This window comes from Cavia porcellus, unplaced genomic scaffold, assembly GCF_034190915.1.
Source record: "Cavia porcellus strain 051 isolate PalLab524CR breed Dunkin Hartley unplaced genomic scaffold, mCavPor4.1 scaffold_10, whole genome shotgun sequence".
In the NCBI taxonomy this organism is placed as follows: Eukaryota; Metazoa; Chordata; class Mammalia; order Rodentia; family Caviidae; genus Cavia; species Cavia porcellus.
Genome location: NW_026947493.1, coordinates 87,570,355 through 87,595,562, shown reverse-complemented (window position 1 = coordinate 87,595,562; position 25,208 = coordinate 87,570,355). Strand labels below are relative to the sequence as shown.

At 47.8% G+C, this 25,208-nt stretch overlaps 1 long non-coding RNA gene across 1 annotated transcript in view; it reads left to right on the top strand.

The window, feature by feature from the left end:
* The window catches only part of LOC134477958 (uncharacterized), a 433,997-nt gene extending 409,102 nt beyond the window's left edge, over positions 1 to 24,895 (top strand). Inside the window, exon 2 of the long non-coding RNA XR_010050298.1 lies at positions 24,067 to 24,895. This is a non-coding gene — a long non-coding RNA (uncharacterized LOC134477958). The remainder of the gene's footprint in view (positions 1 to 24,066) is intronic.
* The last annotated feature ends 313 nt before the right edge of the window (positions 24,896 to 25,208 follow it).

Sequence of the window (25,208 nt, the reverse complement as noted above, 5' to 3'; positions counted from 1 at the left end):
ACCCAGGTTAATGATGTCACAGTCTGTAATAGCTAAATCTTGAAAACAACTGCCCATGAACTTATGAATGGATAAAGAAGATGTGTTTTTTTATACAGTGAAGTACTACTCTGCCATAACAAAGATAAGCTTGATGGGTGCACTTTGAGGCCCAGCTCTTAAGTGAAGTAAACTGGGCACACATGTAAATATTGCATTGTTTCTCTGTTTCTCTGGTGGAGTGTAATGAAGGACCCTAATATAGATATTATGAAATAGAAAGAAAATGTTCAAAAAAGAAGAGGAGCAAGGGAGGATAGGGGTGCAGAAGGGAAGGGAAAAGAAAAACAATTATGAGAAAAGGAAAAATGGAGACAAATCTTTTGTGGTAAGTAGGGAATGGAAGGATTGAAGGAGAGGCAGGGGAATGGGAAGAAAAGAGCCAAGTTATATCATGTCCAGGTACGAATTTTCTGTGATAAATGTTATTATGTATATCTAAATTGTACCAATAAACTTGATTCATAAAGTAACAGCATCAAACAAAATTTTAGGACACAAACAAAATGTAGACAACGTCTTAGCCAGAATGTATACACACGACCTCTCATCTAATTCTCAGCAGAGTTCTTGTTCCCATAGGAAATCTCTCAAGCCTGCCTTTGCTATCTGCATTCCTGTTCGCATTCTGGTATTTTGAGTGTCAATCCGAATATTCATTCAATCTCCACTAGAAGTACTTTAGGGATTCTCTAGTCTGTATCTCCAAGCCATCCTGCATCTTCTTCTGCAAGCCAGGCTCAAAGACTTTTGATTTACATGGTCAGGTAGAGTCACAATAAAATACTCTCTTCTCTGGTACCAATATTTCTGTATTGGTCAGCTTTTTCATCATTGGGAGAAAATAGCTGACATGTGCAACTTAAAGGAGAAAATGGGTTATTTTGTTTTTTGGTTCCATGGTCAGCTGGTTCCAAGGAAGAAACAGGGTAAAGTTGTTCAATTCAAGATTCAGGAAGCATAGGGAAGGAAGGAACCAAGGAAAAGGGCGAGGGCCCGATATAGTGTCCAGAGCTGGGCCTCCGTGACCTACTCAGGAGCACCCAGAAATGGGTTTTATGACTCTCTGAGATATTTCTCAGACCAATCAAATTAGCAATCAAAATGTACCATGACAAGTTATAACCAAATGATGAAGCAAAGGTCCCTGAAATAAGAGTACTGGGCAGAAATGCAACTGTTCAGGAGGAGACAGTTAGACCACGGAGCGAGTGGAAGGTGTGCTGGCCAAATTTAGGGACTTGGAGGAGAGAGGAAAAATGTCAGAGAGGTGATAGGGATAACAAAAATCAGGAAGAGTGCACAGCACACTGCAGAGAGCAGAGTTAGGTCTAAATATGAATAACAATGATAGGGTCGGAAACCAGCGGTGGGTACAGAGGGCAAAGAGCAACTGTGATTTCTAGTGGAGAAAACAAAAATAGTGAGTAAAAAGGAAAACTTACACTTCACTCTTTTGAAGTACAGGAATTTGAAATCCGCCTTAAATCACATCACGTCCTAGGGAAAACTGGACAGAGAAACGGAACGGAGTCAAAAGCAGCTACACGTATTGAGCTTCAAAGATTAAAAACACTGAAACTTTAAGAGTTAATAGTAATGATAATAGTAATGATAAGCGTCACTTGTAGGGAAGAAAATACCAGGCTGTCCTCCAGGGTCTCCACAGCAAAGTTAGTGCCAATGTAGAAAGCGAGCTCTCTCAAGAAAGGCGGAGAGAGGAGGCAGGAGCTGGCGTGCAGCCGGGGGTTTCTGCCCCGACAGATGTTCAAACACAATGATGATGAAAGAACTTCAACCTGATAATGAGGAACAAAAAACTGGAGTGCTAATAGGACTGGTGAGCACTAAATGTGCAGCTGTGGGTCTACCAACAGTTCTAAGACAGGAGCAGGCACTGGGGACGACAGAACAGGACACCAGGCAGAAGCTGCCAGTGCAGGAGAGGGGAAGCCCGTGTGAGAGGCCTCAGGGAGCTGCTTCTCCTCGTGCTGGGTACCCTGGTAAGGGAGGGTGTCATGCCCACAAGGCAACCAAGAGGAATCACAGATTTAAATACAGAGAAAAGTAACTTATTAAAGTCAGATGTTGGAGGAGACAGAAGGGAAGAAAGGAAACTGTATGCCAGAAGAATTAGTAGAAACTAGATCAGTCAGTGAATGGATAACAGCAGGCTGTAACTAGGCATATTGTCTTAATAAAAAGGGATAACTTTGCTTGTTAAGAGAAAAAAGTGGGCTGAAGGGATTGCTCAATTGCAGGGAATAAGCTTAGCACGCTAGCCCCACAGCACCAACAATGAAAAACGCAAAATAAAGGGAATAAAGAAAAAAGCAACAGCTTGTTAGATTCAATGGCTTTAACATTCAATGTTATGCTGTTCTTGAGAACCACACCTCTTATGGTTTTGTCTGGGTGGCCCCTCCACCAAGCCTCAGGCAGTCACGGAGAGGCTCAATCTAGCGTTGAGATTGGTTCATTGTCCAGCGCTGGGATGGGGGTGTGAGTGCTGTCCACGCCCAGGGCCCCAGCTGGCATACCACATAAGGAGATGTCACGGTTTATATCGGTGGACCCCAGACCTCATGCATTTGCATTGTGCATTTGTGATTGGTTCATTATCTAGAGCTTGGATTGATGGTGTCAGTGCTACACCCACAAAGGGGTGGAGCCAGGATGTGACGTAATGGCAGGAAGAAGGTGTGTCTCTCTCTTCCACCAGTTTCTGCCTTGCTGTTTGCAGCCGCTGTGAGCTGTGGCCCCGCCATGCCACCCTGCCTTGGAGCCAACTGAGTATGGAATGAAACCTCCAAAAACTGTAAGAAATAAATATTTCCTTTCCCAACTTTGGGCCTCAGGTATTTTGTCTCAGCTGCCCCTTTGCGATGCCCTCTGCTTTGCAGCCAGCTGAGTACAGGCTGAGACTCCAAAAAGCTGTAAGATAAATAAACCTTTCCTTTCTTTACTTTGAGCATCAGGTATTTTGTCTCCACAAGGAGAGAAAAGTAACCTAAGATAAATGACTCAGAAAGAATGAAAATAAGAGCCTGAACAGACAGACGCAGCACTAGGCCAGCAGGAGCGAAGGAAGCGGGAGCTGAGCTCTTAGGATTTCACACCGTGAACTCAAGCCCCAAACCATCAAATCTAAAGGGGGATATTTTAATATTAAAATGCGTAATTCATAAGCCGTATGGATACTTGGGCAACATATAGCCTCCCTATTTACAGAGTAAAAAAAGAGCAAGGGTAAAAAAGATAGATTTTCTTATAAAAACTGTAGAAGGGACTTGTGAGAGATTTTAGTCAATGTTCATAATTTAGGATAACTGAAAGTAAAAAAGAAATTATTTAGGGTACTAAGCTACACATCCTCATGAAATCACGTAAGCAGATGTGCGCAACTGCTCTAAAGAGAGCACTGTCTCCTTCAGATACATCTGTGTCATGTACCAGACCACAAGGGACATCTAAAAATTGTAGATAGCAGATACAACATTCTAGTGAAATAAAACCAAAAGCTGTAATCCATGGAGAAAACTAGGAAAATGGAATAGAAAAAGCAACTTGGGGAGAAAAAAACCTAAACAATGCTTGGGTCAAGAGAGTATCTCCCAAATAAATTACAGAATGCCTAGGAAGTAATAATGTAAACACTACATTTTAGACCTATTCAGCATACTTAAAACTCACGTTGAATGTATTTTATACTCGTGAAAATTCAGGGCTTTAGACACATGTTAATAGGCAATAAAGAAGAAAATTAATAAACTTTCAATTGAGGATATTAGAATAATAACATACTCAAAATAGTACAGAATTAATTTTAGAGGAATAATAAATTCCTTAGAAGAAAAAAGTGTGAAATCTTTTTAAAGTAAAAATGTTAAATAGATGAAAGAAAGTATATAAGAAATGATAAGAGGAAATTACACAGGAAATAAAAATCACATTAAGAAAATCTATATAAATATTTTTGACATATTCTTCTAAATAAGTATCATTTATGAAATTGGTTCTCTAAGCCAGAAAAAAATCTCTAAAATACTCTCTTACCATATCTTCAGAACCTCTCAGGCAACTTGAGCTAGAAAAACACTAGGTCCAGACATTTTCACATGGAAATTGACATATAAGTAGTGGGAAAAAACAAAACCTATGGTGAATGCATACAGTAAGAAACAATTCTTACCGCAGAAGATACATTGCCATTAATTCTCTCAAAACCCTCCCCTCTCTTGGAGCGTTTAGCCCATCGTTCTTAGCACTTTCTGAATCATTCTTGTCACTTTCTGAATCGGTGCTCTGGAAGCTTTGTTTCGTGAATGTCTTCAGTCGCACTGTCATGACTGCCCTGATGTCCTAAATCCATTCAAAACATTCACCTCTCCTGGTCACTTTGACTTTGGAGAAGAGCCAGAGGCACACAGTGCTGGATTCAGTAGGCGAGGAGGACCCAGGGCAGGTCCTGCCAGCTTGCCTTCCCATCGGATGCCACCCAACCCGGCTGCATTCACCACGCCCTCTATCACGCCTCATTAGGTACTCAGGAAAGCAGACTGCAGGAAGGCTCCAGAAAGTGGCGAGAACAATGGGCTAAGTGTGTCTGAGGTGAGGGGAAGACTTGGGGGGCTCATTCACTACAATGTATTTTTAAATCTAAACTTTCAAAGTATTTGTGACCACACTTCCTGATCTTCAATGCGTAGGTAAACTGGTGTCCGGAATGTACACAGTGGAACAGGTTCCAGGTCCTTTGGTGACTTCTCCATCTCAGTAATATCAACCTTAAAGTGACTGCATACACTGATACTACTGAACCCTGAATACTGATGCAGGGTATCAGACTCAGAAGCCGAAGGATGAATTTCCTGTGGGGAGGAGAACCGGGTGACTGGAGCGCCTGCATTTTATGCTGCATAATCTCCAACCTGAGAGAATGGGTTACATATTCACAGCTAAACTTTATAAAATTCTGCTCCTCGAAAAAGGGGGGAATTAGACTCAAACTCCTGCTCTGTACGCGTGAGTATTCTTATGCACTTACATAAAAAGTTTCCCATCAGTGTATTGGCTGAGCAGAATTACTGAGGGCTTCGCCCTGTGTTTGTGCAGATTTCGATCTGTCCGTGTGGCTTTGGTTGTGCTGTGCTCTCAGTCCTGAACTGAGCCCTCAATTTGCATATGAGGAAACTGACAGCTGCAGGCCCACTCCGTTACTCAAACCAGGCTTTCTCCTTTGGAAAAGTGTGCTGTTGTTACCGATTTCTTCGTATGAGAATAAGGATTGTTTTTTTCTCCAAACCTTTGAATGTGATGAAGTCAGATGATAGCTGTAACATGGGTAGCACAGTGGTCCCGTCAGGTGGGGAGGGTCCTGCTGACATGGGCAAGCTCGGTGTTTATCAGACTCCTTCTAGGGATGGGCAATTCTCACGGCTCAGAGAACAGAGCCATGAGTAAGAGGGACAGACTCTTGCAGAAGGGAGGCCCCCTTGGAAGTGGCAGGAACCAGCTACCATCTGAGCTTTGTCTCATGGTGACACGCAGCAGGAAGGAACCCCCTCTCCCAGCCACCCCCACTGGCCTCCTGCTTGGGCCAGAGACACTGGTGTAGGCCTCAGTGGCCCTGTGGCCGACCTGCCCACCGAGTGTCACTTGTCCTAGTACCTTTCTGGAGTGGCTGACGCTCCCACGCTGTGTGTCCTGAGAACCAATGGCAGGTTCCCAGGGCTGCATCCAAGAACACACAGCTCCGTGCCATAGAGCGAGTCTCACATCTAAGTGCGGCAAGGGCAGGCAATGGGGAAACAGGCACTCTACCCATCAGGTGCTCGTAATACTTTGCAGGTGGCTCGAAGAGAAGGACAGTGATTGGCCAACACACCGGGGCTTCCTTGGCTTAATCGGCTGCTGGAATGCTCGATACCTGCTATCCAGAAAGATTCGTGGCATCCCCAGCATGCTCCAGCTGCACAGCTCAAATTACCCTTACACATCAGCAGAGGCAGCAAAGTGCGCTCACTCGGTAATTTGCACAGCACAGTGCACGCCCCAGCTGCTCTAAAGACAGAGGCACGAGGATATCAAGTTTGAGTCCAGCCTGAGCAGTTTGGCAAATCCCTGCTTCAAAACAGTTAAAAAAAAAACAAACAAACAGGGGCTGCAGTTCAGTGTGACGGGCCTGGGTTCCATCCCCAGCACTGCAGATAATTTTTTCTCATGAGTCTCTGTGACGTTCTATTTGTTTAAGAGGCTTTTTCCTTGCGGAGGTAGGTCAATAGTAAACAAAGTGGCCCCTGTGAACGGCATGTGGAAGGAAGTGTTTCTGAAACATGATTTTGCTGCTGGCTCTGGCTGTTATCCCCGAGAGCGAGCTCACATCACTTCGGGGTCCTCAGGAAGGAGCTGCCTGGATTCTCAGGGCATATCTGCAGACCAAGTCAGCATGACAAGGACCTTCTCTGGGCCTCAAACCCTGAGTCTGGCAGCCCTAACCCCACGCTTGCCCAAGAGAGCTTTCACTTTCTGTGGGCACGTTTTGGCACAGCAATGGTTGCCCCCCGCCACTGCGGGAAGCTGCACCGCCAGCCCTCTCTCCTCCAGCGAGTGACCCCAGCGAGCCCTCTGGCAATGGTTCTGGACATGGTCAGCTCGGTCAGTTTCCCTGAGCGGAAGACTCCCTAAGGACTTGCAGAGCCTGCTGGGGAGCATTTTCAAGGGGTTTAGGCTTGAAGAAGAAGGTGCATGTGGCTTCCGCCCCACCCCGTTCATTTCACATCACCCAGTTGAGTAACCAACTTTAAGTGGCCTCATTAAATGAAATTGCTAGTGGTCCATGAAGTGGTCTAGAATGTTTTACTGTATACTCAGTAGCAGCCCACTCTTAAAATCAAAGTGTGATCAGCTCAAATCTCCAAAGTTTAAGAAAGGTTGAGAAAGAATATGAAGCGCATGCTACATTAAGCAAGGATATTTTGCATCTGAGGCAAATGGAGGCTGAAAGAGCCATTGGGCAGCTTCTTCGGGAAAACGAGAGACATTCATTTCAGGAATTGTGAAAGCCAGGTAATACCAGCTATGCACTGTCAGATCTGCAGGCCTGAGCTGGATGTCTGCAAAGGGTATTTTAAGAAGCTAAATGGAGCTTGTCTAGTTGGATGGGAGTAATTCCTCTGCTGGTAACATAGAAGTGTTACCAGTCAGAGTGAGGCAGCGGCTCCCCCAGGGCAGCAGGACGCCCTCCCTGGAGCAGAGGTCAGAATCCGCTGGACGCCACAGTCCCCACAGAATGATGTCTTACTGAGCAAGTTAACGAGCCCATTCTGGTGCTGCTCACCATAGAAATTAGGTCCTCGTAACAAGAGATACATATGATTTACTAGTGTCAAAAATAGATGGAGAAAGATAAATCGATCAGATTTATATTTATTTCTGTTACGCTGGTGTTTACATTGTAATACTGTCTTGTCCCAACACAAGAATGGCTGCACAAACCGCAGTGTAAATTAAATAGCAACAAGAATATTTTAATGAAAATAATAAGCTGGAAGCTCCACACATTTAGCAGCAGCCCACACAGACCTCGTTTTGTAAGGTAGCAATCTAAAGAGACTTGTAAAAATTGTAAGCTTTTGTCTTGGGCACAAGTCGCTTTAAAATAGGATGTGTAAAACTTTAGACTTACTGCTTCGTTTTCCTCACCACACAAAAGTGTCCCACCAAGAAATCTCACAGACGCCAGTCTGTACTGGGGCTCCAGCCCAAAGTCTGACCTTGGAAGAAGGTGCATGTGGCTATTTAAAGGAAAAGCCATTTTTTATAGGCTTGATGCTAGGATGTGCATCCCAGTAACTGTTAACGATTTGATCACTAAGCCACTGCATCTGGACTTCGTGTCTTGTAGTATTACCTTTTTTTGGTGCTAGGGACTGAACTCACGACCTTGAGCTTGCCAGGCAGGCGCTTGTGCCACTGAGCTGAATTCTCGGCCCCAGTATTATGAAATTTTTGAACTGAAAAGGTAAGTAGATTTTTATTTCAGTCTGAAACTTCTGAAAGACACAAATCTAGAACAACTCACTTCGCTGTTGTCTCGGTCCATCAGCAAAAGCTTGCAGCACGGTGTTAGCAGTGCTTTTTAAAGTCTGGGGCCGGAACGTCAGAACACCTCATCTGGCCGACTGGCTTTGTGGGCAGGCATGGAGCACCTCAGCTTGTATCCCGTCATGGCGCTGGGAGCCTGGTGAGGCTTGCTCGGGACAGGGAGGCGCCGGCTCAGCAGGGCACGGCCGGGACAGGTGAGGTCAGTCCGTGTGTGCAAAGCACGTATCTCACTGCGTGGTTGCTTCTGATGAGATGCTGCTGAAGTATTTTCAGTCACACAAAAATCACAAAACACATTTGTATCATGCTATTTTAATCTTTACAAAAGATGTATTCGGTCTTGTATTAGGGGGAATCTTTAAGATTGTGAACCAACACATGCATCATATTATGTTGAAACATTTAATAAATTTTAATATTAAAAAGAATAATCACATTTCAAAAGCACTGACCTACCATTTTCCTCTCTATCAGCTGGGTGATATTTCCGACTAGGTGCAGGCCTCTCACCACTCTATTTCTTACCTAAGGGCAGGGTTCCGAAGGGAGATGAAATAGTTCCGACCAGTGCGTGTAGAGTGAATAAGTGATGTTACCAGGCGGCATTGAGCCTGAGGGGCTGGTAGGGAAGGGCCATTTGGAGAAGCTGAATGGTGAAGGTCTTGAACACCACACCAACTCTAAGAAATACTCAAAAGTCATGTTTTAGCAGATCATTGTTGATTTGGGAAACACTGATGATGAAAGACTGAATGCAAGAGGAACAGGTGTTCCAGGTTCTAGTGAAGAGAAGCAAAGCCGGGGCGCTGCCACCCGAGGCTGCCCAGAGTGACTCCCCGGTCTCATCCACCTCATTTCCAACATCACAGAGAAGCTTCCAGTCGGCTCTTGGTCCGCACCACTTCCTCCTTCGTGGTGAGCCCGGGACCACCCTCCGCCTCCCAGAACCCTGGGGCTTCACTGAGCCCGGAGTCATAATGCTGGCCCACAGGGCCCCTTATTATTAGGTCTCCTTTAAAAGACCTTACGACATCTACAAAATAAAACTTAACATTTAGCATGTTTATACTTAGGTGATATCCAAAGAATAAAATTCACTACTTCAAGAAAATTGCATATATTTAAAATTATATAATCTAGGGCAGTTTCATAAATGTTCCATATAAATGTTTATATGGTTGTGGAAGCATTTGTGTACTTTTATACCTAATCATCCATTGTTGCTAGATATATTTACAAAGTTAAATTACTGTCCAATTTTTCATTTTGGTATTAAAAATGCTCTCTATAAAAATTAAAAAAACAGAGTCACTTGTAAGTTTACAAATTCTTTTACATTTCCAGAACTGTAGAAAGTAAGCACTGAAAACAATCACCCCCGTCCTATGTAAATAACCCATGAAGCTCATGATGAGTTATTTATAGGCTCTGCGAGCACTTCACAAGGCAGTAAAATAAAATTTATGATCTGGTCATCTCGCTTGCGTGACCAGAGCTTCACTGCTGGGTTCGAGCTGAATTTGAGAAGAGAAATGGAAGGTGCTGGCTGTGGCTTCCAGACTGAGCCAGAAGGCCGAGAACGCTCACAGGTTTCGCAGCCGCTTCACGCTGTGACACTGGAGTAGACTGGGCCACTCAGAGAGGGTCCAGAGGGGCCATCTGTGGTCGCTCTGCTCTGCTGTGCTGCATTCTTAAAACTCTTCCTCTCTGTTGATGTTGAAGCAGAGCATCCCAAGGTCAGAACAAGGGCTAATCTCCCGTCCACCCACTTGTTCATCCCTGGCCTGGATATTAGCTGAATCCCTTTAACACAACCCACACACACACCAGTGTGACGTGACACTTCCTGATGACACAGGGTCAACAAGAGCCAGAGCCCGACCTCGGGGACCCGGTCTACCAGAAGAGCCACGAGATGAGCCACCGGGCAAGGTCCAGGGTGAACGTTCGGAATTTAATGGAGTGTGGAAAACAGACCAGGATAACAACAGGGAGCAGGCTGGGCTGAGCCGAGCGTACTTCCCAGGTGGGCTGGGCATTCGGGCCACCCGAAGTTGTCACCCAAGGGCCGGAACAGAGCCATAGGGAAGAGCCAAAGGGTGAGGGACAGGGAACCGCAGGACTTGGAGGAGGCCCCGATGGACCGTGAAGTGACCAGGAGCGCTGAACTGAGCTGACCAGCTCACAAGGTTGCCAAGGAGAGAGAGAGAGACTGGGACGACCTGCACCACCCAGGATAAACCGGAGCGTGGAGCAAATGGCAGAAGCAAGCCACACTGCGGAGCTCCCCACGGCCAGTCCACGGGGCGCACAGGACGAGGTGCATGGGGTGTGCACACTGCAACTCGGATGATAGCGACACACACCAGTCCCGGGATGCTGCTTCCTTCTGTGAGAAGGTAAAAGAGGGCAGTGACGGAGAATAAGATTTCATCCAAATGTCTGCTTTTAAGAGAAATTTGAAGCCAAAAATAAAATCAAGGGATGGCTGCATGAGTGTTTAATTTTTACAATTTTCTTTTTCTTTTTTTTTTTTTTTTTTGTATTTTTTTACTGGTACCAGGGATCAAACTCACGACCACAGGCTTGCAAGGCAGGCGCTTATGCCACTGAGCTAAATCCCCAGCCACAATTTTCTATATATTCAGAAAATTTAAAGATTAGAACACCAAATAAAGTAGAATGTATGTAGGGCCTTGTGTTAAAACGTAAGTCAAGTGCGGATGCAACCCAAGGAAAGGAACGGCCAAGCTTGCCAGCCTCACCTCTGCAGGGCAGGTTCCAGGACCTGTGCCTTCTTCCCTGCCGCGTGGGGGAAGAAGGAAGGGGTTCACAGGCACCGTGTTGAGGGCAAACAGCAGCCAAGACATGGCCCCTCCTCCTCTCTGTGCTCGGGATGAAGCCTTGCAGCCTGCCTCCCCTTGAGGTCCACAGTCTTCTTTGTAAAGTGTTTGCTTGTTGTTTGCCAAACAGCATCACTGAGGTAGAACTGATAGGAAACAAGCTGCATACATCGAATGTGTACATCTTGACAACTCTGAACTTGAGACTGTTACCAGAATCACTCCTGTCCGGACCCATCAGCCTCCACGCCCGCTGCCCCTCGGCAGCACCTCCTCCTCTCTGTCCTCTTCCCTGGACTCTGCCCGTCACTTTCTGGTCGTGGTCTGTAAGTGGAATCAGAGCAGGCCCTCCTGTCAGTCTCGCTTTGTTGCCCATGGTGACTGTCTTGACAGATCTATGTCACTGCACAAACCCAGGGCTCCGTGCTCTTTTTGGATAAGCAGTGTGCCACGGCACACGTGCACCATGATTTCTACTTGCTCAGCTGTGGATGAACATTAGGACTGCTGTGAGCTGACCCTTCGTGCACATGCCTTTGTATGGACATATTTCCTTTTCTGTTGGGTAAGGACAGCTATTTTTAAAGGCCCACAGTGAAGAATCTTCTGTTGCCCTTGAGGTTATTCTGTAATACGAGTTGCCGTGATGGAAATGGTTTCTGTTAAATTCGACCTAAATTTCCACATCTTCAGACTGACTTGCTTAATTCAGTTAACCATCTCACCGCTCCTGTTTATATTTGGCTGTCTTTGTCCCTTCAGTCACTGCTTTGCTAAATGCTATCATGTTGAGGGTTCCTGATTGTTTTGGGGAGTCGTCTCTGCGCTCACGGTTGCCCTGCTTCCCCGTTCTTCGCTTACTCTGTTTGAGGTGACTGTGTGGTGAAGTCTTCGAACGTGAGTGCACCAGAGCAGGGCTGTGCCCAGTGCCTCTCACCTGTGCATCTTGCCTTTAGTCCCCCTCTGGCCTCGGTACACACCGGCTGCTTTGTGTGGGGGCCGAGATGGAGAAAGAGCTTTGACACCCTCAGGTCCAGGACTGAACCCTGGGTCAGCGTTTGCAGGCTGTGAGGCCCTGGTGGAGCAGCTTTGGTCTCAGGTTGGTTTTTCATTTGTAAATGGAACAGAGGACACTGCTTGCTGTACCCCAGTCAGGAGGGTTAAACAGAAGGATGCTAGTGGGTGTTCAGCATCTCTCGATGTCCCACAAGCTCCCCCCACCCTGGGGTCTACGAAACCACGCAAGCTCATCTGTGCCTGTGTCCCCTCCCCCATGCCAGCTCGGGTTCTGCAGTGCAGGGCAGGTGCTCACACTCTCAGGTCCCTGGGGGTCACTGAGCTGGCATCAGAAGCACTGACAGCATCCCTTCCCTGTTCTTTTCCAATTCCCATCGGTGCTATTGCTACCCTCCACTTGTCCTAATCCCCCACTCACTCACTTAGTAAAGAAGGGCTTCAGCATAGATGGGAGAAAACGTCCTTGACAACCAGCCACTTTTTTGGATAAATATTAATATATTTACAAAGTAACAGTTGTCAGAGTGTTAAGGGGCACTAAATAAGCCCCTCTCCCCTCACCAAATGTGGGCCACAGCGGAGCTGACAGCAGGCAGCAGAGGGCTGTGGCTCAGGGCACAGCTCCCTCTGCTGAGCCCATGGGGCTGACCCTGGGTTGTACCTGCACCAGCCCTGCTGCTCCTTGACCCTGTGGCCAATGCACCTTCATGCCCAGCATTGGTGAGGTGGACGGCAACATTTCCCAGGGGGTGAACCTCGGTGCACAGAGGGAAGCTTCACAGAGAGCACCCAGTGGCCCCCAGGTCCCGGGGTGTGGATTATGGAGACTGAGATTCCATTTCTCCTCCTTCAGGGGAGGAAGTGAGCACAGGTGGAAGCTCATGGTGGACAATGTCCCTGCTGCTCCCCACCACAACCTCCAGACTTTCCTGAGGACTCCTAGCAGCAGAGTGAGGAGCTCCTGCCACACTGCATGGTCCCGTGGCTGTTTCCTCCAAGCCGAGTCCCTGGCTCTTGGGGTATGGTTCTCTCTGCTGTGTCCCCCGCCTTGGGCAGAGGACTCAACACCACAAAGTGCACAGTGACATTAAAGTGAGCTTGCGTCTACGCAGAGGATATGGCAAAGGAAGTGGAATGTGCCCTTGGTGGTCCGCCAGGAGCAAAGGGCTAATCTTAACAAAACACTTCTGCCTTCAAGGCTTTCCCTTGGCAACACAGAGGCCCTCTTGCTTCCAGGAGAGTGTGCTTCCTTCCCCTCTGCGTGTGGAGACCACATTTCAGACTCACAGCACTCTTTTGAAAAGGACTTGAGAAGATATGGAAGTGCGAAGCCTGCCAGCTCCAGTGTTTGAAGCTTCCGTGGGGCTGCTGGAGGGGGGCGGTGCTGTGGGCCGCAGACTCTGGGCGCTGGGGAAAGTGCACTGCTCTGGCAGGGTGTTGTTGAGCCATCTGACTCCATAGGTGTTGAAGTCAGGGGCTGCGAGGAGAACAATTACAATCAGGACACAGAATTTATACTATTATTTTATCATGCTTACCCAGAGTTAAATACCAGAAAGTGCAGGAAATCTGTCCACAGCACTAAAGACCTAGAAAATTCAACCAAGGGCCTGGATCCCACAGTAGTGTCCTGCGAGTCCAGATGAAGACCTAGAGCCCAGGACAATGACTTGTGCAAGTCTACATCTGTGCTGGGAGGGCCCAAAGGTCAGCAGTGGAAGCTAAAACCAGTAGGTTGAGTCAAGAGGCAATGCTCAAAGTAAGAACCAGGACTCCCTTGAAATGTACCACAGCCATCCTCGGTGACAATGAAGCCCCGAGCTCCTCCAATGATGAGAACAGCCAAATTCATATCAGGAAGCCAGCGTGACAAGCTTCTCCTGGAGACTGAGCAGCACACATCTTCCCCTCTCGAGTTAGGAAGCGATGCTCAAAGTAAGGACCAGAGCTCCCCCAAAGTGAGCCACAGCCATTCTCAGTAAGAAGGTCCTGAGCTCTTTCAATGATAACAACTGAGTTTATATCAGGGGAACCAGCATGATGAGCTCCTCCAGGGGAACCCACAACTCCAAACAATAACACTTAAGAGAACCCACAACACTAGCTTTTCTTTTCCACGTCTCCTTTTATGCTGGCAACGTTCCTCAGGTGAGTCATCTACACGCAGCCCCATGCTGATCTAATTCAGCTGGTGTTAAGTTGAGCACCAGTTTTTAATCTATAAAAATGGTTATCTTAACCATGTCCCTACATGCATATGCTCCAAGGAAGGTTATACTCTAGAGGTGCTCATTAGGAACCGGGTGGAGGGAACCACTGTGTGGTCCAGGGTTACTTAGAACAGCTCCAGAATTTTGGTAGTAGCTGTGGCGGAAGGATAAACGTGGGTAATTCCCGCCTCTTGAAGGTCAAAGATGTTACTATGCTGATTTACTGTAGTTCATTATATGGCAGTAAAGAGAACACAGAAGCCAATTCCAGTCTCCGGATTACAGCGATGATCCTTGTGTACGTAGGCAGAGAGAAAACTTCATAATTTTTAACTGACAGCACTTTTTATAGCTTTCCTTTATCATTAATTGTTCCCATACAATAATTGAACTGGTTGAGAGATAAATCATCTTTTTGCTAATCTGAGGCTTAGTAAGGAAATGTGATTTTCATGCTGAGGATATCGCCACCTCTGAAGAGTAAAACAAGACCACCTCTTCTGCCTCATCCTCTCGCTCTGCCCCCTGGACCCCCAGTGCACAGATGAAGCCATGCACAGTGCTTTACCTTTACCACACCCAGCTCGGCCTCAGCACACGGTGCTTCCCGAGTCCTGCTGGCAGCATCCGTGTGGAGAGGCTCTGCACGGTCTCCTCGGATCACGTCATGGTTTTTCTAAGGCAGAGAAATCACAACTTGATATATGGCACTGGTCCATTCATCAATTAAAAAAGCTTGTCCGAGATGCTCCAGAGGGCTTTAATTGCTCATTTATAAACATTCCAGACGACAGGCATTAATGACTTACTAGAAGTAGAAAAAATCTGATCTTTTACATGATTCAAAAGCAAACAAATCTCAGGTTTTCCCCCAGCAAGAGACATATGAGCTGTTTTAATGTTTTCTGCACTCACTAATTGTTGTAACTGTAAGAAAACATTGATTTGGAGAATCAGAGTCACTTAGGTCATGGGTATTTCCCAAGGCTAATTAAGCTTGGGAATGTAGCTGGGATTCGAAGCTTCGAATCTGTTCTTCTGTGGTGTGGCCCCATCTTCCTCAGGGTCTCAGTTTCTTCCAACTACCAGATGATCCTAATTAATCTTGGTTCCCAGCCGCATGCCGTGCTCTTATGCCTAAGTGGCCTGTGTGGGGCTCCCCGCCTTGGCTGGAGGCTTCCTGCTGCTTTTGCCTGAGGAGGACTGAGACCACAGGAGCCCCCTCCCAGAACCCCAAAGGCTTCTTCTGCCCCACAGCCCAGGAAAGAGGAAATGCCTGGAGCGGATCCTCTGCTTGGCATCCCCCAAAGCTGAGCTTTCCGCAGCCCAGGCGGCTATTTTGATACAAGGCTGCTGTCTCTCTTTGAGATGAAGTGTTTACTTCAGACAAGAAAAATGTGAGATGTCTAAAGAAGAGTCATGGCTTCCTAATGTTCTTGAGTGTAGCCATGACACTTCACCAGCAGTAGGGATTGTCTGAAGACTGCAAGTGTTGTTCCATGCTTACGGAAGGAATTCCAGTAGTAGCTCAAATATCCCCAGTGCTATTTGTGACTCACAGAATTCTGGAGAAACCGAATTGGTAGTCAAGCTGTAAATCTGAGTCATTCCTAGACACATTCGCTGAACTGCAGAGAAATACTCTCTGGAGGTGGGTCATCGAGAATGTTTGATTTAAATATACTCTGGAGTCAGTGGAAACAAGTAAACCCAGATAGGATCACATTTGTGTTATGGCTATGAAAAATTTAGATGGCTTCACTACACAATCATGGTTGTTATACTAGCTGATCCTATTAAATTTACTTAACATCATTCCTTTCTTCCGATCCTCTTTGTCTTCTTTGAACTTTACTATACCTCAAAATTTTTTAAGAGTATGACTGCTTTGACCATCTGTTTAACAGTATTCCTCATCAAGCTTGCTAGCACTGTGACTACTAGACTTTTATTAATTCTTTTTTTGTGTCTTTTTCATTTTTATCGGTACCAGGGATCAAACTCAGGACTGCGTGCTTGCAAGGCAGGCGCTTATGCCTCTGAGCTAAAATACACTCAGCTAGGCATGGTCGGTACATCACCCCTGAATTCTCACAGTGTCTACAAAGGATTGTAATTCTGAGTTTATGACGTGGACGGGGCTGCTTGATGAAGTAAAGCACTTTGAGTCACACAGCTACAGAAAGACAGGAGATCAGGCCTGGGAACCCCTGCCTGACCCCACATTCTGACCCCTAGAGCCCTTAGCTGGCTCCTGCACTCTCATGCACAGACTTTTGTGTAAAATTTAAAAATTTAAAAAATTAAAAATTAATATGTGTATATATGAGTAATCACATCTACTTCACTTTGGCCCCAGGATACACTTAATTAGTTTATGAATAATTGCTCCATTTGCCATTCAGAAAATTAAAACAACAATCTTTGCATTTTTTTCTTTTGAGTAAATTTAAACACCAGCTGCATGCAAAAACAAAACCAAAAAGGCCCATGACTTTATAGTCTAGAAACCTACTAATGTTCAACTCAATTTTCAGTCAATATGTTCTGCCACAAGTAATAGGTGAATGAGGCAGAGCACAGAAGAAGGTTACATCCTTCTTTGCAAATTTCCTTTGCATCTTCTCTCCCTTTTCCAGGTCCTTCACACTCCTTTGGTTACCTTATCTAAATATTCTTAATTGCTCATATTTAAAAGAATTAACATACGTCAGCAGCGACTACAGCGAGACCCCACTCCTAACTGTTAGCCCTCTGCCTGCCTCGCAGTGATCTGTAAATAGTTGGTGCAGTTTACTGAAGTGCAATCTGGACGCTGTGTGTAATCCAGACACGCGGTGTATTAAATCCTTCTAGCGAAGCTGCAACTAGACCAGAGTAAATCTCTTACAGAAACATGAATATTGGTTTAAGTGTGCTTATTTATTTATAGCACATTTTTGAAAGTAGTTTAAGTAAATAATCCTACACAAAAATTTAGACATTCACTAATTTTAGCTATTCTGCCACTTCGCCTTCCGTCAGTTTAAAGTCATACACTTTGAGGATACTCAGTGCACAATAAATCTGGCTGACTGATAAGTATGACTGCTTCCCTGAGACATATGAGAATATGTCCAAAGTCATTTTATTAGACTTTATTTCAAACTCCAGGGTGACTTCTGCTTGGTGTAAAGATCAGACATTTTTCTTTTGTATATGCATGCCACTTTTGCTCTGTACATACCATGTTGTTTCCCTCAGCTGAACCCAGAAATGGAAAAGGCAAAGTACCGTGAGAACAGTGGTTCTCTTGTGGTATTTCCAGCTCGTTGGAAGTAGAGTGTACTGGAAATCACAGGAGACAGCGCTTTCCCAGGGGGCTCCAAGTGCAGCCACGCTAATCCAAGAGGTTTGGTTTATTTAAAGCAATCCTTTTAGCCTCATCTATCACTGGGCTCAAGACCCTGAGCAAAACCCCTGCAGTCCAAGCAATTATCCACGCCTCCTGGCATCCTCCCCGGCTATGTGCAGTTGTTGTCCAAAGGCACAAACATTTTCCTTTCAACAAATGCGTAATGGGTTTTCATAACTCTGAAAGATGGGTCTCCAAGTGTGGGTTCCCTTTTCACGTCCTGTGTGGTGGTTTGGACCACTTCCCGTGGCGCAGTGGAAACGACCTCCCGGTGCAGCCGTCAGCATTGCAGTCCCTCCCCTTTAATCTCATTAGGCGACCTGACTTCATGTGGCTGACCCCTGCACGGCTCCCAGGGTGATCTGAACACCAGGGACGTGGCCGTGCCTCCAGGGTTTCTCCATCACCACGTTCTTTCAATTTTTTTTTTTAAGAAGTAAGTTTTGGTTTTGGCCAAAGGGAAGCAATGGAATGGAAGGCCAGAAACATGCAGATGGTAAGAAGGACATTACGATTATTTCAGTAAACATTTACCAAGCACCTATCCTGTGGCTTTTCAGGCTCTAAGGCATCTATGACGAGAGCAAAGCAGCTAATGGGCAAAAGCTCCTCTGTTTTCCCTGGTGTCTCCTGAGCCCCAAGCCTGCATGATCCCGTAGAAGGCTAATAATGACATGTCACACTCACAGACCTTATTTACAAAATTATCAAAGGTACTCAAAGCCACACAAGTAGAAAATGGTCCCGCAGAGCCCAAACCCCTGCCAAGGAGCTTGAGTAACGTGCTGCTAATCCTGTCCTCTCACCCTCTCGGCACGGTAAGGTGGAGCACAAGTGTGCACAGTATCGCGTGGTGTGAACCTTAGCTGAACTTGAGCTGGGCATGAGTGAGGCTGGCACAGTGGAGAGCGGGAAGCGAAGGCATCGAAAAGAGAGGGTGCGGGTAGAGACAGAGGCACAGCTGGGCCGGAGAGCTGGGGGTGCGCACTTCCCAGGAGAGCTGGGAGAACCAAGGAGACAGGCAAGAGGAGGGGACGGGCCTCTCGGAGACCAGGCGTCCACAGCAGTACCAGGGCCCCTTCCCCAGGGACCAGAGAGGAGGTGTAAAGAGTGCAGGCCTGGGCCCTGCAGGTCATTCATTCAGGGGTCCGGATCCCTGAGGCTCTGCACCCCGCTGTCTGAAGTCCTCCAGGGGAGAAGGTTTGGAAGCTCTGGCCTATTTGTGTGAGTTTGTCTTCAACTATAGCCACAGGTGAGTTTATTTTAATGATACACAGATTTTTGCTTCAAATCACTTATCACCCAAGAAAATCCACGTTGCCTATCACGCTTGGCTCTCGGGTTTGTGAGCATCTGAGATGCTGTCTGCAGGCAGTGGGCAGAGGCAGGGAGCCTTGGCATCCTATTTCCTTGTCTTGGCAAACGTTGTGACGGGCAGAAGGAAGAGGAAACACCTCAGACCAGAGCCGATGAGGGCCACACTGAGGCAATGACAGTGGCCCTGAGAAAGAGAAATGAGTTTAGAAACGGGGTGCCAGGTAGTGGAGGGGCCATTCTTCAGGTGAGCAGAAGCGATTACGGAAAAGACCAGGTGTGGCTCTGGGTCAGTTAGCAGCAGGGCGGCCTCATCAGCGAACAGGATGGCTTTCCGATCTGCATTTGAGGCCAGCTCAGGATGAAGACCCTGTCCTCATCTGTGACAATGAAGGGTGTGAGCTTTGCTGCATTTTCACATTCAACAAACTCTCGTTTTATCCTACTTTATAGTTTACAAAGACTTTCCTTCTTGAAATTTGAAAACAATATCTTTTGTATTAGACAATTCAGGTATGACTATTAATAAGAACCAGATATTCCTAAGTGCTGGCGAGGGTGCAGAGAATCTGAGAGTCCTGTGTGTTGCTGATGGTGACGTCAAGCGGTGCAGCTGCTATGGAAAACATTGCACAAAGGCCGTTCTCCAAAACCTGGAGATAGCAAGAGCCTATAATCTGTCAGCTCCACTTTGGGGGCTGCAGCCAGATGGGCAGAGAGCAGGAACTGGACAGATATCCCTATGCTCAGTCCACAACAGCACTATTCACAGTGGCCCAAAGGTGACAGTGAACAGACTGTGGAACCACATCCAACACAAGACTATGCAACCTTAGAAGGATTAAGATTTTAAAGAAAGTTTTTTAAAGCTTTTACTTAAAACAATCTTTAAAACAACTAGCTGATTTTGCTTGTAAAATCACACAATGTCATGATGACACAAAAGTCAGTTTTCCCAAAGCATTTACTGAGTGATCCATCACGTATGTCCCTGGGTGAGTACTGAGGCTCTCTCGGCCACGAGTCCATTTCCTGTCTGGACCAGGGTGTCGTGGGCTGCAGCTTCTGTGCGGTGACCAGCAGGGAGGCAGTGTGGCTTGGTGGCTTCCGGGGAGGTGGCCAGGTTGGATCCCACAGCCACACTGTCTGGTCGTGAGTGCTTGGGGAAGTTAGTCAGTCCTTAGTTATTAGCAGTATCTTTTCTATATGCAAAACAGGAGAGAGAGTCTCTTGGTGACTTACTTTCCATCATCCTCACAATGGCTCAGTGGTGGTCAGGGTGGCATTTCAGCCCCAGGGCTTTGAGACCCATCACAGGGATGCAGGAGCAGCCCCCAGGGGTCTGGTGGTCACGGAGGCGTCATCTTAGGTCCATGGCCGGTCCCTCATGGCTCCACTGTGCCACTGTCCCCTACCATCAGGACCTGAGCATCTCTGCTCTTCCTGCACAGTGACTGCCTGGGGCCAGCTGACTGGACTGAATCCACCACCCAAATGAAACCTGTCCTCCTGTACATTGTGAGTGTCAGGTACTGAGGCAGACTCCAAAGTTAAAGCTGTTTTCCCCATGCAGAAAAAGAAAATCTTGAAGGTTGCAAAAGTTTTAAGTAAAAAACTTGGGACTTTAGTTGAAAGCATCTGACTTCTAAATTAAATCTTTTCTTGATTTATCATATTGCTTTTGGAAACAGATTCCATGTTCTGAGTCTCTGATATCAAATAGCTTTATTGAATTGTGAATACTGTCTTTTTATTAGCGAAGCGTTTATCTTAAGCATAAAAGGGATCTCTCTGATGTTTCTAAGACTGTCCACACAATTAAAATATCTCTGCCTCCTAAAGTATGAACAGGGGATGTTGGGAGCCGCGGCCGAGCCCGGTCGCCTTACTTGGCGGACGTGAGGCCTGTAAGAAAGAGCAAAGCCTGAGCTAGATTACCCCTCCCATCGAGTGTGCTAAGATGGCGCTTATCTCCTGCTTCCTGCTTGGTAAACAACCCGCTCTGTAAGATAGTCTGCCTAGCAACAACTGATGTTAGCCAATCAGCCCGCATCGCGCGCTTTGAACTGATTGGCCACTGTAACCCTATAAAAGTGAGTGCCTCTCCCGCCACGAGAGAAGAAGCACAGAAGGAGCCGCGGAGAGCGGACCGGTAGAGGCTTCGGGACAGACTGTAGAGAAGAAGCACGGAAGGAGCCGCGGAGAGCGGACCGGTAGAGGCTTCGGCCGGGAAGAATCCCAGGGCAGACTGTACGGAGAGGGAAAATAAAGAAAGCCCAGCCACTGCCAGATCTTGTCGTGTGTTCTTCCTGCCGGCCGGGAGCGACACCGACAACTGGTGGCCCGTACGGGGACTGATCAACCCCGAGACGCGGTGGTGGACTGCATTCTCCAGTATGGTGCTGCAGGACAGGTGAGTAGAGGATAAACCTGGGCCCTGGGTGGTGCGCACCTACAGGGTTTGTAGACTCCTCTCAGGCTCACGCGTAAGTGGCGGATTCCTTGGGCCTCACGCGGTGAGTAACATATTAAAAAAAAAAATGAGAAACATGCTAAGTAGCGGCACTAAGAGTGAGGGTAGTTACGGGGGGAGCTCTCAAGAACTTGTAGAAGTACAGTCAAGGAGCTCCCGAGAGGGGTCCGTCAAGGAGGACAAAGGTACAGAAGAGGAAGACAGGGCTCAAGCCTCGGAGTCGTCAGACTCCGAGGAAGAGGGAGACTTGAATGACGGGGAGGCCAGAAGGGCCGACTGCCGGGAGGCTAAGCCAAGTGATAGGGAGGCACACGGCTCTTTCGCCGCGTTGCGCCGAGAACTGCGCTCCGCTCAACTAGGCTTACGAAAAAGCAGAGAGCTTCTGAGCGCCCCCTGGCAGGGGAGGGAGACAGAACCTTCTGCTCCGCCCTGGAACTCGTTCCCGGAAGCGGTCCCTCGCCGCGAGGCCGCCGCCTGGGACTTCCCCCCTCTTCAGCCAGTACAGGAAGTAATGCTTAGGCCGCCATTTTCTACCCAACCGCAGCCACCATCTTATGATGCTCCGCCGCCGGCGGGACGTTATTTCCACAGACAGCTGTGGCGTGGGGGTCGTGTGTCTAATGAAGACCACCCGTTCCCAGGGATAGATAGCGGCCCCTATGGGATATATCCTGTACAAATGGCCCTAGGCCAGGGACGTAATGTGTGGGAACCCTTTGAAATAAAACAGATTAGAGAACTTAAAAGTGCTGTTACGACCTTCGGACCTACTGCGCCGTATACCATTGCCATGCTGGAGAACCTGTCTTCCGGGCCCCTCACCCCCGCGGATTGGGTTCAATTGGCAAAAGCATGTCTACCCTCAGGCAGTTACCTAGACTGGCGAGCCTGGTACGCGGAGTTCTCCGCCGAACAGGCTGAGAGAAATGCCAGCCAGGGAAACCGGGGATGGAATAAGGATATGCTTATGGGAGAAGGCCAACACGCAGATGATCAGACCCAGTTCCCCGGCGCTGTTTATGAACAAATTAATGCCACAGGGCTTCGCGCCTGGAAGCAGGTAAGTGGTGCTGGAACAGCCTCCCTATGTCTTTCAAAAATTGTTCAAGGCACCACGGAGCCATTCGTTGACTTTGTGGCCAGGATGCAGGATGCTGCCGATAAAATATTTTCCGACCAGGATGTGGCTCGTCCGCTCATCAGGCAGTTAATTTTTGAACAGTGTACAAAAGAATGTAAAGCAGCAATAGCCCCACATAAGAATAAGGACCTTAACGCCTGGATCAGAATATGCAGAGAAATAGGGGGGCCACTTTCCCATTCAGGAGTTGCGGCCCTCCTAGCCGCGGCAGCACAACAAAAGGGCCCTCGAGGGCCGAGGAAAGAGCGCAAGGCCAAGGGGTGCTTCAGCTGTGGGGACCCAGGGCATATCAAACGCGACTGTCCGAATAACACAAGCGCCAGGCCTCGCCCCAAAAACGAGGGATCGTATGGCGTCTGCGGGAGATGCAGAAAGGGCCCACATAAGGCAGAGGATTGCAGATCAGTCTATGATGCTCAAGGAAATCGTATTTGTGGCCGAGATGTTAACGAGCCAAAAAACGGCCAGAGGGGGCCCTCCTCGCCGGCGGGCCCCCACCCCCGAGACAGAACAACACAGGGTGGCAGCCTTCCACAAGGGCTACCCCTGGGTCAGCAGGCGTGGACCTCTGTGTCGCCTCCAGACTCATATTAGCGCCTGACATGGGTGTTCAGGTGGTCGAAACCACCTTCAAGGGACCGCTGCCTGAAAATACAGTTGGCCTAGTAATCGGAAGGTCCTCCACGGCCCTTCGGGGTCTCACCGTGATCCCTGGGGTCATAGACTCAGATTATACAGGAAATATTAAGATTATGGTTCAAACTCTTGTAGGTACTATGGTAATTAATGAGGGGGACAGGATAGCACAGCTCCTGCTGCTCCCCAGCCTCCATAAGAGGTTCCAGTACTCCACATGACTCTTGACAAGAGGCCCATGCTTTTGCTTAAGATCAATGGCAGACAATTAAAGCATGGTATCCCATACAATCCTCAAGGTCAAGGAATTATTCAGAGAGCTCACAAAAGCCTCAAAGAAGTTTTATATAAACAAAGAGGAGGAGTAAGCCAAGGCCTGCCTCCAAAGGCACGGTTATCTATGGCACTGTTCACATACAATTTTTTAAATTTAAACAATAATAACCGCTCACCAGCTATGGAGCATTCTAGTCCATCCCCTAGCAATAAGGGATGGGTGAAATGGAAAGATGTCCTAACAGGACAATGGATGGGCCCGGATCCGGTAATCAGCTGGAACCGAGGTGCGGTTTGTGTTTTTCCGCAGGAACTGGGACGGGAACCACTGTGGGTCCCAGAGAGACTGACACGTGCGACAAGTCCATCGGCCGAAGACCAGACTTGCCCCACCAGGGACCAGCCGTAGACGTAAAGTCAAGATGAGCCAAAAAAGGGCTGCCCTCTACACTGGGAGTGCTATCTGCTCCCTGCTTCTGCTTTTACTTATAGGACCATTCTTGCTCAGATGGGTCACATCGTTTATTAATGGACGCCTTGCGGCGGCACGTCGTCAGGTCCGCATGGTTGCCCATGCTGCTCTGGCAGCCGTCCAGAACGGGCAAAACGACCCCCAGGCATACGCATGGCTCGCTCGCATGGCCTACGACCGCGTTTAAAAGTGACAGGCTTCCCACATTCTCCTCCCTAGACAACAACATGTAGCAGGGTGGGTGAGTCAATGACGGGTAAGAGCGTGCCTCCCCAGCACGACTCAACCTAAGCCAGGCCCTACCCCATGGCGCATGAAAGCCGCTGGATCGCTAGATTCCGCCCCGAATCTAGATGCCTCTCCAAAGGGGATCATAAGGAGAGACGTGAGCGTATGCCTATGTGCACCCAGGTTCCGTCTGACCTATCCCTGGCCCTGGAAAAAAGGACGAGGGCCTCAAGGCCTTGGTGGACCCTGGGACGGCCGCCCGGGTTCCAACCCAAAGGCCTGCGGTGGGCCTCAGATACAGGGCGTAGGCCTCTACGCTCGATCCAGGACGGGCTGCAATGCGCTCGTTCTTGTAAAATAAAATAGGGGGAGATGTTGGGAGCCGTGGCCGAGCCCGGTCGCCTTACTTGGCGGACGTGAGGCCTGTAAGAAAGAGCAAAGCCTGAGCTAGATTACCCCTCCCATCGAGTGTGCTAAGATGGCGCTTATCTCCTGCTTCCTGCTTGGTAAACAACCCGCTCTGTAAGATAGTCTGCCTAGCAACAACTGATGTTAGCCAATCAGCCTGCATCGCGCGCTTTGAACTGATTGGCCACTGTAACCCTATAAAAGTGAGTGCCTCTCCCGCCATGAGAGAAGAAGCACGGAAGGAGCCGCGGAGAGCAGACCGGTAGAGGCTTCGGCCGGGAAGAATCCTGGGGCAGACTGTACGGAGAGGGAAAATAAAGAAAGCCCAGCCACTGCCAGATCTTGTCGTGTGTTCTTCCTGCCGGCCGGGAGCGACACCGACAAGGGGAGATTAAAGAGACCACTAAAATAATGTATAATGTCATAGGTGCTCGATTTACTCTTCTATAAAATTGAGGTGGGTCAGGGAGTCTTGTGGTCAAGGTGGTGTCAAGAATAATTATAACACGGACTCAAGGGAGACACCCTCCAGCTTCCTTCTGTCTGGTGACAGCTTTCTGGGTAGCTTGCTCTCCTCACACGAGGATGCCGTGAGAGGCAGACTTCTGTTAGAGCCACGCAGATGTTAGGAAATCCCAGGGCGAGTGTGCA